The 16,265-nt window shown below is 38.6% G+C and overlaps 1 protein-coding gene across 2 annotated transcripts in view; it reads left to right on the top strand.

Moving 5' to 3' along the window:
• MID1 (midline 1) overlaps positions 1-16,265 on the top strand; it is a 633,800-nt gene that overhangs the window by 261,636 nt on the left and 355,899 nt on the right. The window contains exon 1 of one of the 2 annotated variants that reach the window (XM_035289356.3): positions 65-194. The exons of the other annotated variant lie outside the window; for it this stretch is intronic. The gene's annotated coding sequence lies outside the window, so the exon portion shown is untranslated. Of the gene's footprint in view, positions 1-64; positions 195-16,265 lie in introns of those variants that run through there. 2 annotated transcript variants of the gene reach the window in all.

Here is a 16,265-nt window from a genome sequence, read left to right as displayed (position 1 = left end):
ACACACCCTGGAGAGGGGGAGTGATTTGGAGCTGGACAGAGCAAGCTTCCTGAACGCCCCAGCCATTCAGCTGATCCGAGGCAAAGAGCCGCCACTTGCCCCAGACCAGCCTGCTCGGAGGACCTACAGGTTTGCCTCTTCCAGATCACAGTTGAGGAACAAAAACCCCCATCCTGGGAAAAATGGGGAAGCCGGTGAGTCTTACCACCCTCTCTTGCTTGCTTCTGCTAACTGGCACGCCTGTCTGCTCTCACCCAGGAAGCAAAGTAAGAGGCGTTGCTCAGCCTCTAACTTCACAGCTCCTTCCTGAACAAATACAGCGTTTCGCGAATACCTCCAGACAACTTTTTCTGCCTGTTTTTCGCACCAAGAATCCACAGAGCCAATGATTTTAGCACCTTAAGAAATGCCAGAGAGTGTTTTTCCTAGGCAAGAGTTTCTATACTATTGTGATGAGCAAACTTTCTCATCTTTGTTGCACTCTAAAACAGTGGAAATTATCCTTGGGGTGCTTTGTGAGGAAGGCTGAGTCCCCAAGGAAGTGATAGTAAATCTAAATGGGGTTCTTAAACCCACAGGCAGTGTGATGGTCTGCAAAAGTGTAATTTGTCACTAAAAAGGCAGTCTGAAGGTGTCATTTTTCATTCACACAGCAGCAAAATCCTTGCATCCTGCATATGTAATAAAGGACACCTTCTGAGACACTGAGGAAAAAAAGAAGCCGAGCTGGCCTCTTTGTTCTAGACAATGTAAAGAAGCTCCCTCTTGCATTTTGACAAGGAGTGTATGTCTATTTATATATATGGCGAGAATTATGAATAAAGGCTTTATGTCAAAGGCATTGTGGTCAATTGAGTTAAAATCTGGCTATACAGAAATCTCAATCTGAATGTAATTAAACATGGAAATGTGAAAGTGTTTAACAGACTTGCAGGGAAATTTTAGTTATACTTGGTATCAGCCAACTATAAGAGACAACTGGGAAAGGAAAAAAAACTGTTTCAACTGAGTTCTTGGGCATACGGAAAACTTTTGCAAAGAAAGTCAATTTTTTATAGCCGTCAAAAGTGATTTGGAATCAGGTAAAAATTTTTATTTTTGTTTTTTCATGATGTGGTTTTCTGAATTGAATTAACTTGGATGATTGTGTTGAATGATTTGACTGCTCGTCTTTCAAAGAAATCCTGTTGTTTTCTGTCGTTTTCAGACTTAATCCTGAGTTTAGGGAGCAGGTTTGTGCTACTGACTGCAACAAGTGGCACAAAGACTCGATTTCAGATTTCTGATATTATGAAATTAATTGCTTAAATTGAAGAAAAGTAAACAGTGCAAACAAGCAAATTTGAGAAAATGACCACTTTTAAAAAAAATGTAAGTCAAAGTCCATTCCCTAGTGAGACTATTGATTTCATACAGGCATTGGCAACTGCCTAGTCATAAAGACAAAAGCTGTGGACAATTTTCTCTAGGATCTTTGACTTTAGATAGCATAACTTTCACAGGGACACAGTTTAAATGAAACTTGTTCACCTTCATGAGAATGAAACATAGAAAAGCAGCATGTATAATACAATAGACATTTTAGTAAATAAAAGTCTTAATAGCACAAGCAGCAGAACAGAAGAGACAATGCAGACGTTTTAAAGCTTGTTATCTCGTCGCTGTTGCTCAGAAATATAGGAGTCTTGACATTCTCTTGCTGTCAATGGGAGTCAGCAACCCGGGAGACACAAAACACTATTTTAAAATATACAGTTAATAACAGATGGTTTAATACCAGGTTGTCTCATCCTGCCGATGAGATGGCCCAAAGCCAAATCACCCAGCACGTCTGCCGTTTTTCCTGTGAGTTGATATATACATAGTTATTATACACTAATTACACTAACAGCCAAGGGAATATATAACCAGAAAGACAGATAAGTCTCCTGGGGCAGGGAGGGCAGGGGGATGGTGTATGCCTAGGGTTTTTGGATCTCATGTTTAGAATTCTCCTTGCCAGTGGCATATGAACTACTGCAGATGACTGAGAGTCTCAGGGCTAGAATGTACTCATCCCTGGCTTCTCAGCAGCCTGTTTAGGAGTGATAATATTGTTTTTGGTATTTAACACTTTCGTGTTAACAAAGTTCCAGGAGGATTCCTTCTTAAAGATTAAAGTTTTTTCACTGTCTGAAGTAATCCTCCAATTAAAGACAGATAGGACCTATATTGTTGCATTTACCCTTTCAAGTCACATTACTGTGTGCTTGCACAGAGGGTTTAACCATTCGGCAGCCTCCTTAGATCTGCAAGATGTTAGTAGGTGCCCTGGTTAAAAGAGGTTGGAAAATACTGGAGAAGAAAACAAACAATGGGAAATAGGTCTTCTCAGAGCCTTAATATGTTCATTTATTAATACATGTTTTGACTCCCTGAGAGAGATATAGTGTGTACCACATGAAGTATAATTTGCTGCAGACTTACTTGGCAGCTTGTTTCTGGGATGATCATTCTGAGAAACACTCTTTAAAACAAAGCTTCCCAATGGATGGGCCACAGAGCACTGGTAAATGATGAGTGGGTTGCTGACATACCCAGTTGTTGGACCCTCTTGGCACATGGGCCATCAGGCCATGGCTGACCTGAGCTGATCCCTGGAAGGTTATCTCTGAATCACATAGCTTCTTCATTTTGCCTCCATATATGGTGCAGATCGGATCAATTTCTCTGTCATGACATGTTAAAGTTAGGAAAGTGCCTTTGACAATCTAGGCCCAGAATATCAATCAAAGCAGTCAAAATATCCCAACACTCTCTTAACTTGGGCCTTGGGGACTCAATGAAAGAAAAATATCCTAATGTTTATCATCTTTCATGCAATCAAGAGAGTGTTAAGGCCCTCTGCATGTTATCCAGTTTGTCCTCTTTATTTCATAAAGAATTTACTGATATGTTTTGTAGTCCATGTATGTGTATGTGCATGTGCATGTGCTATTTTATTCTTAGAGATTTCCTGAACAACTGATGGTAACGTGCTTCATGGAATCCTTTCTAACATTTAGCTATTGCTTATACTTCCCTTTCTCAAACTGCTATCAGGGTTTGTTTGGCTAGAATTCTCCCCCCACTAATATGGCTTAGTCCAGTGGCAATGGACATAAAAGAACCTGGCTTTAAAAGCTTATTTATTAAATGGAAATCCTTTTCCTGGACACTGTACCAAATTTGTACACAGCATTTCTATCACTGGTGAACTTTCTCTGGCTTCCTATGCCCACCATTTGACATCAATTATCTTTCAAAAACATTTTTTTGCGTTATTAATTCCTGTTACATTCATTCAGCAAATATTTATTGAGTGCCTTTTGAAGTCCCATGCTAAGTATTCTGGAGGAAGCTGGTATATAAGACACAGATGAATTTAAACCAAGTCTTCATGCAATGGATAGCATTTCTGCAAAGAAAAATCTCATTACCTGAATGGTGCAGGATGTGAAACATGATTCGCTGCAAACTTACATGTTAACTCACTCTTTTGCTAATCGTTCTCTAAATCAGAGCTTCCCAACTGGTGGGCACAAAACACTGTGGGCAGTGAACAAGTAACTGATATGTCAAGATATTCATGCTTTCACTCACCAGATGATTTCCATGTCGGATAATGCCAGGTAGATGCCAATAAACTTGGTATGCTTACAGAGGAAATACACCATTTGATTCTCCCTGCAGAATATCTATAAATAACTCAGAGCTGGATGATGCCACTTTATATTTTGTTTATGTAATTTTCAAAATGACTCTCTTTGGGGTTGTCAAGTATTCTTGGGGTGCCACTTGGAGAAGAGCTATTACCAGAGTACTACATAACTTGAGAGCTTTTATAATGGCTTGTAACCACTGGAAATTATTAATGTACAAGTTTCAGTAACAATCCTTATAAAACAGACAAGAGCAGCTGCCGTTACTTCTAAGGTCATACATATAAGGCTTAGAATTGGGGACTATGAGTTAATAATGGGTTTGCACCAGTAGGATTTTCCAAGTACCTAGGGCATTAGTAAACCCAATTTAAAATATATTTATATTTGAGGAAAGCTTAGCTGGTGAAGTGATAGTCAGGACTATGACTTCTAGTTAAAAAAGTACATTTCCATTTTTAAATTAATTGCTTGCAATCACATACAAGGGAATCTTCTGTGAACAAACCTTTCAAAGATGCTGAGTTACTATAAATATTAATGCCAATGGTTAATTGAATGTTATTTTTATTTTAAAAGAAAATAAAAACGGATTTCTGTGCTCTGGGGAATATAGCATAGAACATAATAGCTGAAGCTGCATAAAGAATGGTTCTAACTTTGTGTGAGTTGAGTATACTCACACTCTCTTGTGAGTTGCTCTTCACTTGTCTAAACTTGAGACAAAAATGAAATTAAGCAGAGCCTCCTCAAATTGACAGTTTGAGTTTTAACATGTGACAGTATTGGAATTTTGGTCAAAGAGCTTGAGCCAGGAAAGGCTGAATTATTTATAGCTATTGTTCTGCAACAGAGGCCTTGATTATTTAAACCAAAATTACTTCTCCCCCTGAGTATCTAATTGTACAGTTATTTATATCTGTACTGACACACTCATCATGTATTGCCTTGGGGGAACCAAACAGTATATAAACTACCAGAGAACAGATAACAAGTTTACTTGAACTGATATCCTTGGCTCAAAGTTAAGAAATAAAAGAATGGTAGTGTTTCCCAAGTTTCTTCCAGAGCAATGAATTCTGGGTTTGGCCAAGTCATTTTAAACTTCTCAGAGATTCAATTTCCTCATCTATCGATGGAGACATAAATACATACTTCATTGAACAGTTATGAGTATTGAAAATGGTCATGTCTGTGAACGTACCTTGCACAATGCTGGGCATGAGGCCAATCAGTAAATATTGGCTGGATCTGAAATGGGTGGAGATAAGTTAGGCATCATCAAGTAAACAATTCAGGGGTTGAAGAAATAGAAGCAGATGCACACTGGTGGCCCTTATATAATTTTGCCCACTCAATGATTTAAAATTTGTGTTTCAATGAAGCATGATATGCCTTCTAATGTCTTATACCATGTACTCTTTGCTTATTGGTGTTACCTGCTTGTTTCTTGCAGGTTTTTGTGTTTGACACCCTTGTTCTAAAGACTTCTTTCTGCTATAGCAATCTACATCATCTCAGTGTAGGTTTCCCCCTTTTAAGGTGCTTCCTCAAAAGCACCATGTTTTATAAAGCAAAAAATACTCACTTCATAATTACTAATTTAACAGCTTGAAATCATTTTCACTAGCAATGATGGGAGGAGCTGGGCTAGCAAATTCATTGACAAAAGCCACTTGTCCCCCTAGATTACCCTCAGACCCCAGTATCTTTCTCTATTTCCTCATCCACCAACACCCCACCCCAGCAGAATGTAGCATTTAATCTGATGTGGCGCCCAAGATGTGGAAAGGATGTAGCCCATTGGCTGACATGTCTTGGCAAGAGTTCACTCTTTGCTAAGGCAAGTGGAGACCATATGGTGTTTGTGTAATGAGGAAGCAGGGCAGGTTTATCAAAGTGTAGATCAAATGGCTCTCTATTTCTGACTTATTTTCATTGAATCTCATATGCCATCAATTATAGGATACAAAGCTAATAAAGAAAAAAATTATTCCAATTAATCTATAACACAATGTTTACTTAGCACTTAAATATTTTATGCTAAATTTATTGAAATAACTCTCTGAAAGAGAGTTATTAGCTATTATTTAGATTGGTTATTTAAAAATCATATCTCTCCTGTACATAAGTAAATGGAAGATATGGTTGAGATAAACTTTTTAAGAAGCCTTAACTTTTCAACTGAGTCATTGTATATGTGCTTTTCTGCACCATGCCAACATACTTTGTACCAAAATGCAGCATTTTTAAATAAAGAGCTTCTCTCTCTGCATTTCTACTAGAAGGTGACAATCAAGAATATATTGTTTCCTCACATGGATCTACAAGGGAATGCAGTTGTCCATTCATAACCCAAGGAATGTCCATCAAGTTACTACACATCTCAGTGAGCTAATTCTTTAACGCTTTAAACATAGGTCTGCAAATGCATTAAGAACCAGCATGCTTGGTGGGTTCCATAGATCTCCTGGGTATCTGTCCAGACAACTTTCTGCCAGTACCTCCTGAGCCTCGAGAGAGGATCGATCTCTCTCTCTCTCTCTCTCTCTCTCTCTCTCTCTCTCTCTCTCTCTCTCTCTCTCTCTCTCCCCAGCAGGAGGGAAATCTTTCCTCCTTCCCCTTTCTTTGAGTGGTTTTGCCAAGTGTGCAACTTCTCTTCTCCTAACAGGTAAGGCTTGTTTTAAAATAATGTCTATAATGCAAATGAACTGACAACAGTAAGAACTCCAATGATCAAGAGGGTTCATGGGCAGGCATTGACAACTGTATCACAACTGCAGCCTAAGTAGCAACAAAAGTAAGATACCTCCCAATATCGGCTGGGTTACACTGGGAAAGAATTTCTCCAGAGAACTCATGAAATAGGGTGTATCTTCCCCATCTCATGGGAATGCCTAAAACACCAGCATTAGAGAATGATTTTGTTGTCTTTTAAGGCATCAAGAATGTCCTAGTAGAAATCAAATGGCTTTAGGGAGAACAATATTTGTAGTTGCCATATTTACTGCTTTGGCATGGATTTCATTCCAATTAAGACTAAGAGAGCAAAGTCCCATGAACATGGGACAAGGAAAGGAATAAGGATGAGAGTAGAGGAATGGAGGGAGGACAGGAAAAAGAGAAAAAGAAGAAAGAGAAGCTCTACATTTGTTCAATAATATTTGTCAAATGCTTTCTCTGAATCAGGCATCACCCTATGTGCTAAGGCTAAAGTGGAACCTGCATTCAAGTAAATAACAGTCAAGTGTAGGAGACTAACATTGATGAAATATCACATAGACATGAGTAAAGGTGCACCTGAAATAAAAGCTATAAAGTGAAGGTATATGTTGCTATGAGAGATTGTACTAGGGGGATGTAGCTGATTGCAGGAAAGGCAGAGAAAGTTTCCCTGAGAAAGGATTGCTTGAACTGAGAGTTAGACAGAAAGGACTTGAGGCAGTGTGTTTTCAGGGGTAGGAAATGGCCAGACTCTATGACTCAGTTTTCAGCAAGGGAAGACATTGGTCTTTTGAAAAGTTCGCACTGGCAGCAACCTGGAAAATATTAGGTTGGTGCAAAAATAATCGCAGTTTTTGCAATTAAAAGCACAAAAACCACAATTACTTTTGTACCAACATAGTAGATCAGATTGGAGGGCCATCAGAGTCAATGTAGCAAAGATAATATTTACTTGTACTAATATCATGGTGGTAGAGATGAAGAGAAGTGGATGGATTTTAATTATATTTTAGAGAGGTGAAATCAAAAGGATTAGATGATACATGGCGCAAGGGAGATGATTAGGAACCAGGAGGTGTAAAAGCAGACTCTCAGGAATTTGATTCACATAACTAGAATGATAGTGGTGTAGGGGACAATGAAGGTTGGCCTGGTTTGGTGGAAGGGAGTAAACTGATTGAGTGGAAAATGCATGAGCTTTGGGGCTGAAAGTCAGGGTGTGGGTTAAAGTCTTAGCTCATCCATTTAGTAGGTGTGTGATGCTAAGTTTCTCTGAACTGCAGTTTCCCAATCTTTACAAATTAGGTCATAAACATCCACTCCAAGAATTTTGGGGACAGTCAAATAAGGTCTACATAAATGAAAATCATTTCATACATGGTCAGATGTCCTACACATGAGTTAATATTATAACCCACAAATTCACTAGCAATAAAGCCTGGAGGGAGAAGAGCTATTTTCAATAACTTCCTGGGGTGGGATGTGAGGGTCTTGACAGCCAAGATCTCAACACTCTTACAGAGTTTACCTAAGTGAAGTTTTCTCCTTGTTGATAATATACAGGACAGCTATTAACTTCAGTTGTCCGGTGAATTCTTTCTATTTCATTCCAAGCCCTTTCCCCCTCCCCTCAACCTGGATTAAAGGATCCCAAATAGGAATAAGCTACATTGCTTTTCTCAGCTGAGATCCCTTATCACTTGTAAGAGGACTATAGGATTTAGAAAATTGTAACCCGAGAGTTTGCACTAACAGATGAGCACACTCCATTAACTTCACACTCCCAGTAGGGTTTGGGTGAAGGTTTTGCCATTCTATTTTTCTAGCATCAATTTAGCAAGAGCATTTTATATGACATATGTAATTCCACTACCCTTGAGTAACCTCAGTGAATTCCTTTCTGGCTTCCAAATATTCTCCCATTAAGGGGAGTCATTAGGCAGTGAAAGCTGCAGCCATAGGGTTAGGAAAACCTGGAATGGGCAGGTGAGGGTGAGGAGGAGGTTAAACCTTGTGGAATCAAGATACTAGCTTCCCTTTCTGCAGGTGTTGTTGCATTGTAGGATCTAAGTCACTACCAAAATTTACATCTCCTTGCCTTGTTCTATTTCTTTCCCTTTGTTCTTGGCACACGTTATGTAAGCCCCTATTTTAGAACTGAACTACATGCCTACATTTTGGGTGCATGTATGTATTAATAAAACCACATTTATCTTTCATCGAATTCTTAAGAAGCTTAAATTTCCCATCAAGACACTATTCAGTTATCTAAACACTTATGTTCATATAGAAAAACGTGTGGGAGGGAGTGGGAGGCATCCCATTTTGTCATTTCACTGTGTAATGTTTGGGTGGAAGATTAAGAAACGTTTGTATGAACTTTCAGATAACTAGATTCCACTTGCTTCTCAATGTGCATATTTAAGATTTTACTGTATGTACCCAGATTGGGATTTGGATGTATGAGAGGGGTGAGGATGGAAGTGGGGGTGGAAGCTGTTATCTGAATAAAAGTCCTAGCCATGTAAAAGCCTTCCTCTTTCCATTACTTTCCCTGCCTTCATAATTTTTTCCTCTAAGCAACCTATGTTAGTGCAAATACATTTCAAGACAGAAGTGCAGTTTATATTTAAAGGTCCATTTTAAATCTGAATAGTATCTCCCTAAGGAACTGCCATTTTCACTTCATAAGGACCCACTTGGCTGTGGCTTTGCTGAGTTCAAAGCAGGAGCATTCCATAAAAACTTCTGATTAGTATGTGCAATAGTAGTTGCTGCAAGCCTGGGTGTTTCAGGAGTCACAGTGCTATAAAAGGAAGTGAGAGCTACAGTGTCAAACCCGAAAATGAGTTCACTTTGTCCATGAATATAGTTACCTGCCAATAAATCATTTGCCAATAGTTTGAAGATAATGAAGGAACCTGGCAGAACCATCCAGAGTAAAGGTCTCAGCAAAGAGAAAACACATCAAACGTTACAATCAATGATAAATGGTGAGAATTTCTGTCTCCAGACCCCCAAATAAAGCTCTGGCAGAGATAAAGATGTGAGCTTTGCACACCATCAAGCCTTATGGTCTGTTTTTCCTGTTCAGAAAGACTGAAATTAGGGAGAAGGTCTCTGCCAACAGACTGTAGGTCATAAATTAGTTAATAAAATCTGTCCTGTGTTATCTCTAAAACAGCCTATTTTATATATACTTGTCTATTTGATTTATTTTTTTCTCTGTTTACCCAGGCTGTATTTTGGTAGCATAAGTCAATATATGAGTTTTAGACTATGCAAAAGTTTATTTATAAATAACCTACCTTCTGTGAATAAGATTGTAGGGTGTGTATATGTGTGTGTATGTGTGTGTGTTGTATATAATTTATTGCTATTGATCAATGTTAAATTTAAATTGAAATATATAATACTAATGAATCCAATGAAATGTGTATATTGCTATATTCTGAAATAAAAACATTAATCTGTACAGATGCTTCCAAGACCATTTCAGGGCTTATGTAGTTCTAGTATATTATTTCCACGTATTGGTGTCAGTAAAACCAGTTCTTGTTTTATTTACTAGGGTCACTATCAATGATAAGGCAACACTGTATGTATTTATATATATTTCTATGTACATTTTATTTATATACATTATATATAATATATATTATACACACACACAACTGTATGTGTCCATTTGAGAGTACTTTTTTATTTTAAGGAGGATAAGCTTTCATTATTTTTTGCTGACTTTTTTTGAAGTTAGATGAAACATATAAGAAAAGAAAATGTCATACTATGTTTTTATTGTTCAGGGATGCATGTGCAGGATGTGCAGGTTTGTTACATAGGTAAACATGTGCCATGGTTGTTCGCTACACAGATCATTCCCCTCCTAGGTATTAATTCCAACATCCATTAGCTATTCTCCTTGATGCTCTCCATCCACCCCCAACAGGTCCCAGTGTGTTGTTCCCCCCAGGTATCCATGTGTTCTCATCATTCATCTCCCACATATAAGTGAGAACATGTAGTATTTGGTTTTCTGTTCCTGTGTTAGTTTGCTGAGGATAATGGCTTCCAGCTCCATCCATGTCCCTGCAAAGGACATGATCTCATTCCTTTTTATGGCTGCATAGCATTCCATGGTGTATATGTACCACATTTTCTTTATCCAGTCTATCATTGATGGGCATGGTGGTTGATCTCATGTCTTTGCTATTGTGAATAGTGCTGCAATGAACGTAAGTGTGCATGTATCTTTATTTTTTTTTAAATTTTTTATTGCATTTTAGGTTTGGGGGTACATATGCCGAACACGCAAGACAGTTGCATAGGTACTCACATGGCAGTGTGTTTTGCTTCCTTTCTCCCCTTCACCCACATTTGGCATTTCTCCCCAGGCTATCCCTCCCCACCTCCCCCTCCCGCTGGCCCTCCCCTTTTCCCCCCAATAGACCCCAGTGTTTAGTACTACCCTCCCTGTGTCCATGTGTTCTCATTTTTCATCACCCGCCTATGAGTGAGAATATGCGGTGTTTCATTTTCTGTTCTTGTGTCAGTTTGCTGAGAATGATGTTCTCCAGATTCATCCATGTCCCTACAAACGACACAAACTCATCATTTCTGATTGCTGCATAACATTGCATGGTGTATATGTGCCACATTTTTCCAAACCAGTCTATCGTCAATGGGCATTTGGGTTGATTCCAGGTCTTTGCTATTGTAAACAGTGCTGCAATGAACATTCGTGTGCATGTGTCCTTATAGTAGAACGATTTATAGTCCTTTGGATATATACCCAGTAATGGGATTGCTGGGTCAAATGGAATTTCTATTTCTAAGGCCTTGAGGAATCGCCACACTGTCTTCCACAATGGTTGAACTAATTTACACTCCCACCAACAGTGTAAAAGTGTTCCTTTTTCTCCACATCCTCTCCAGCATCTGTTGTCTCCAGATTTTTTAATGATCGCCATTCTAACTGGCGTGAGATGGTATCTCAATGTGGTTTTGATTTGCATCTCTCTGATGACCAGTGACGATGTGCATTTTTTCATATGATTGTTGGCCTCATATATGTCTTCTTTCGTAAAGTGTCTGTTCATATCCTTTGCCTTATTTTGAATGGGCTTGTTTGTTTTTTTCCTGTAAATCCGTTTGAGTTCTTTGTAAATTCTGGATATCAGCCCTTTGTCAGATGGGTAAACTGCAAAAATTTTTTCCCATTCTGTTGGTTGCCAATTCACTCTAGTGGCTGTTTCTTTTGCCATGCAGATGCTGTGGAGCTTGATTAGGTCCCATTTGTCTATTTTGGCCTTTGTTGCCAATGCTTTTGGTGTTTTGTTCATGAAGTTCTTGCTTACTCCTATGTCTTGGATGGTTTTGCCTAGATTTTCCTCTAGGGTTTTTATGGTGCCAGGTCTTATGTTTAAGTCTTTAATCCATCTGGAGTTAATTTTGGTGTAAGGTGTCAGGAAGGGGTCCAGTTTCCGCTTTCTGCACATGGCTAGCCAGTTTTCCCAACACCATTTGTTGAACAGGGAATCCTTTCCCCATTGCTTGTTTTTGTCGGGTTTATCAAAGATTGTATGGTTGTAGATATGTTGTGTTGCCTCCGATGCCTCTGTTCTGTTCCATTGTTCTATATCTCTGTTTTGGTACCAGTACCATGCTGTTTTGATTACTGTAGCCTTGTAGTATAGTTTGAAATCCGGTAGTGTGATGCCCCCCGCTGTGTTCTTTTTGCTTAGAATTGACTTGGCTATGCGGGCTCTTTATAACAGAATTATTTATATGCCTTTGGTTATATACCCAGTAATGGGATTGCTGGGTCAAATGGTATTTCTGCCTCTAGATCTTTGAGGAATTGCCACACTGTCTTTCATGATGGTTGAACTAATTTACACTCCTACCAATGGTGTAAAAGTGTTCTTTTTTCTCTGCAACCTCACCAGCATCTGTTGTTCTTTGACTTTTTAATAGTCGCTATTCTGACTAGCATGAGATGGTATCTCATTATGGTTTTGATTTGTATTTCTCTAATGATCAGTGATGTTGAGCTTTTTTCCATATGTTTTTTGGCCATATGTAGGTCTTCATTTCAGAAGTGTCTATTCATGTCCTTTGCCCACTTTTGGTTTTTGTTGTAAATTTGTTTAAGTTCCTTGTAGATTCTGAATATTAGACCTTTTTGTTGGTTGAACAGAGTGCAAACATTTTCTTTCATTCTGTAGGCTGCCTATTCACTCTGATAATTTCTTTTGCTGTGTAGAAGCTCTTTAATTAGATTTCATTTGTCAATTTTTGCTTTTGTCATCTTTGTCATGAAATCTTTGCCCATGCCTATGTCCTGAATGGTAGTGCCTAGATTTTCTTCTAGAGTTTTTACAGTTTTGGGATTTACATTTAAGTCTTTAATCCATCTTGAGTTGATTTTTATATAAGGTGTAAGGAAGGGCTCCAATTTCCGTTTTCTGCATATGGCTAGCCAGTTCTCTCAGCACCGTTTATTAAATCGGGAATCCTTTCCCCATTAGGCTTGTTCTTGTCAGGTTTGTCAAAGATCAGATGGTTGTAGGTATGTGGTCTTATTTCTGAGTTATCTATTCGGTTCCATTGGTTTATGTGTCTGTTTTTGTACCAGTACCATGCTGTTTTGGTTACTATGAAAATGTCATAATTTTTAAAGACCAAATATAATGATTTATAAGATAAGTGGAAGACCAGAGAGGTCCAGGGAGAAAAGAAAAGAAAAAATGAGAAAAGAAAAGATCAGTAAGAGATGTTAGAGGAAGGGAGGTCCCAAAACAACAAAAACCTACTGCCTTCTCCAGCCAAGCCCATCCCTGATATATAAACAAAAACCCAACAAACAACAGGTGGTGAATTAAAGTATAAAGATGGTGCAAGCTACAACTTGCTAGAAAATACTGGAGACCAAAAAAGAGACAGAAAGCAAACAAAAGAAAGGGTAAGAAATATATTTATGGGGAAATGCTTGCAAGTTAAAGCAATCAACAAAAAGGTAAAATAAAAAAGAAAGTAAGAGATAAAAAGTTAATATGAACAAATCAAGAAATAAGAAATGAGACAAACACAGGCATTGTGCTTGAGTTGGCAGATGCTAAAAAATATTGTTCTCTAGATATCTTTATGAAAGGAGGAGCAAACACCACAAAAATTAAAGCGGGCATTTAGAAGAAATCGAGAATTAGACAACGGGAGTGCTGTTAGTCCCATGCCAAAACAGCCAGTCAGTGGGTGAGTGACTTAGTACTAGTGTCCTGGTGGGGTCCATCTCAGTGAAGCTAACTCCTGAAGATGACAAGGCTGGTCTAATCTTTGTAACTAGTCCAATTCCACAATAGAGTGCAAGTGCAATTTTCTTTTTAAATGTCCTCACTTGAAAAGGCTTGAGTGGCAAGAATCTGGAGCTTCTAAGCTGTGAGGTGTTCCAGATGTTGGCCCTTCCTATCTTAATAAAGATTATTTGGTACACTGCGGAGGATCCAAGATGGCTGATCGCTAACATCTTGGGATTGCAGCTCCCAGTGAAAGTGCAGAGAACGAGAGGGTGCCACATTTTCCGACAAATTTTGGTCACTCATGGAGCAGAAGATTCCCAGTGGAGGAGCTGCACGGGTCGCCAGCGTGACTCTTGTGGCCGGCGCAGCAGTTTTGCTGGCACCTCGGCGCAGCAGCTCTCGGTGCACAGTAAACGGGACTGGTTCCCCTTCTGACCAAGGTTTGGAGCTCCGGGAAGGCAGAGTCGCCTATTATGGACTCAAGAAGGAAGCCAGACTGGATATTCCCGGGCAGAAAAGCACCATCAGTCTTAACGCCGCTGTTTTGGCTGGCGCAGTGGGTTGCTCAGATTTTGGCCCTGGGAATTAACAACTTGGACGTCCACTCAGAGACCTAATTTGAAAGTTTGCAATTACAAAGACGACAGGTGGATAAATTTACAATGATGGGAAGAAACCAGTGTAAAAAGGCTGAGAATACTCAAAATCAGAATGCCTCTCCCTTTAAAGAGGATCACAGTTCCTCATCAACAAGGGAACAGGCTTAATGGAGAACGAGCGTATGATGGGATGGATAAAAGAATGTGAGTTAAAAGAACATGTTGTAGCCCAATGTAAAGAAACTAAGAACTTTGAAAAAAGGTTTGACAAAATCCTAATGAGAATAGACAACTTAGAGAGGAATATAAGTGAATTAATGGAACTGAAGAATACAATATGGGAACTCCGAGAATTATGCACAGGTTTAAACACTCGAATTGTTCAAGCAGAAGAAACGATATCAGAGGTCAAAGTCCAACTTAATGAAATAAAACGAGAAGACAAGATTAGAGAAAAAAGGATAAAAAAGAATGAGCAAAGTCTCCAAGAAATGTGGGACTACGTGAAAAGACCAAATTGACGTTTGATAGGTGTACCTGAATGCGATGGAGAGAATGAATCCAAGCTGGAAAATATTCTTCCGATATTATTCAGGAAAATTTTCCTAACCTAGCAAAGCAGGACAATATTCAACCCCAAGTGATATAGAGAACACCACAAAGATATTCCTCAAGAAGAGCAACCCCAAGGCACATAATCGTTAGATTCACCAGGGTTGAAATGAAGGAGAAAATACTAAGGGCAGCCAGAGAGAAAGGTCAGGTTACCCACAAAGGGAAGCCTATCAGACTTACAGCAGATCTCTCAGCAGAAACCCAACAAGCCAGAAGAGAGTGGGGGCCAATATTCAACATCCTTAAAGAACAGAACTTTCAGCCCAGAATTTCATATCCAGCCAAACTAAGCTTCACAACTGAAGGAAAAATAAAATCTTTTATGAACAAGCAAGTACTCAGAGATTTTGTTACCACCAGGCCTGCTTTACAAGAGCTTCTGAAAGAAGCGTCACACATAGAAAGAAACAACCAGTATTAGCCTTTCTAAAAATATACCAAAAAGTAAAGAGCATCAACATAAAGAAGAATTTACATCAACGAATGGATAAAACAGCCAGTTCACATTAAATGGCAGTAATTCTAAATTTAAATAGACTAAATCCCCCAATCAAAAGATACAGCCGAAACCCAACTGTATGCTACATCCAGACCCGTTTCACATGCAAGGATACACAAAGACTCAAAACAAAGGGATGGAGAAAGATTTACCAACCAAATGGAGAGCAAATTAAATAAATAAATAAAAAGCAGGAGTTGCAATTCTCATATCTGATAAAACAGATTTTAAAGCAACAAAGATATAGTGGTAAAAGCATCAATGCAACAATAAGAGCTAACAATCCTAACACCCAGGTACATAGAGACTTAGACTCAATGAGACAGAAAATTAATAAGGATATCCAGGACTTGAATTCAGATCTGGAACAAGTAAACTTAATAAATATTTATAGAGCTCTCCGCTTTAAACACACAAAATATACATTCTTGTCAATACCACATCACACCTACTCATAGGTTTAAATGAAATATTGATTGGCCATTATTAATACCCATTTCTTTAGAATAAAGCAACATTTCTATTCTCTCTCCCCCTTTTTCTTTCTCTTTCTTCCTCTCCTTCACTCCTTTTTTTTCTCTCCTTCTTAAAAAAAAAAAGATTATTCTTGGGCAGTGAATGATAATTTGGTGGCCTGAAGAGTTAGTCTCACACATTTCTTCTATACTCCCAGGAGTCAGTTATTGAATGAGCAATACCTGGCTTAATATTTATTAAAATGCTTTAAATGCTTTAAATTTCTGCAGAAGAAAAAGGTAGGATCCATTTCTACTGTCAAGCTTTACCAAGTACCCAACACTTGACTTGGTAACTGCCAGGCTTACAACCTGCACATGAAATTTCAAATCCA

Source organism: Callithrix jacchus, chromosome X (genome assembly GCF_049354715.1).
Source record: "Callithrix jacchus isolate 240 chromosome X, calJac240_pri, whole genome shotgun sequence".
NCBI lineage: Eukaryota > Metazoa > Chordata > Mammalia > Primates > Cebidae > Callithrix > Callithrix jacchus.
This window is presented reverse-complemented; position numbering and strand designations above follow the sequence as displayed.